We start from the raw sequence: 251 nt of genomic DNA on the forward strand, positions 1-251 counted from the left end.
ATTGGTTAGTATAGGCTGAGGGTATAGTTGAAGTTCAAAAACTGGAGACATCAGTAAGCCTGGAGCTGTCACAGGATTTGAGAGCTAATATGAGACGGGAGACCAGTGCCACAGAAAGGGGCTTTGCACACCAGCCAATGAACTTAATCTGATGGAGCTGGAGCAGAGTACCCACCATCTACTGTTTCTGAGCAAGGCAGTGACATGATCAAGGCAGGGCTTTCGGAAATGTCTGAAATTTCAACCAAGAG

Source organism: Propithecus coquereli, unplaced genomic scaffold (genome assembly GCF_000956105.1).
Source record: "Propithecus coquereli isolate 6110/MARCELLA unplaced genomic scaffold, Pcoq_1.0 Scaffold113, whole genome shotgun sequence".
In the NCBI taxonomy this organism is placed as follows: Eukaryota; Metazoa; Chordata; class Mammalia; order Primates; family Indriidae; genus Propithecus; species Propithecus coquereli.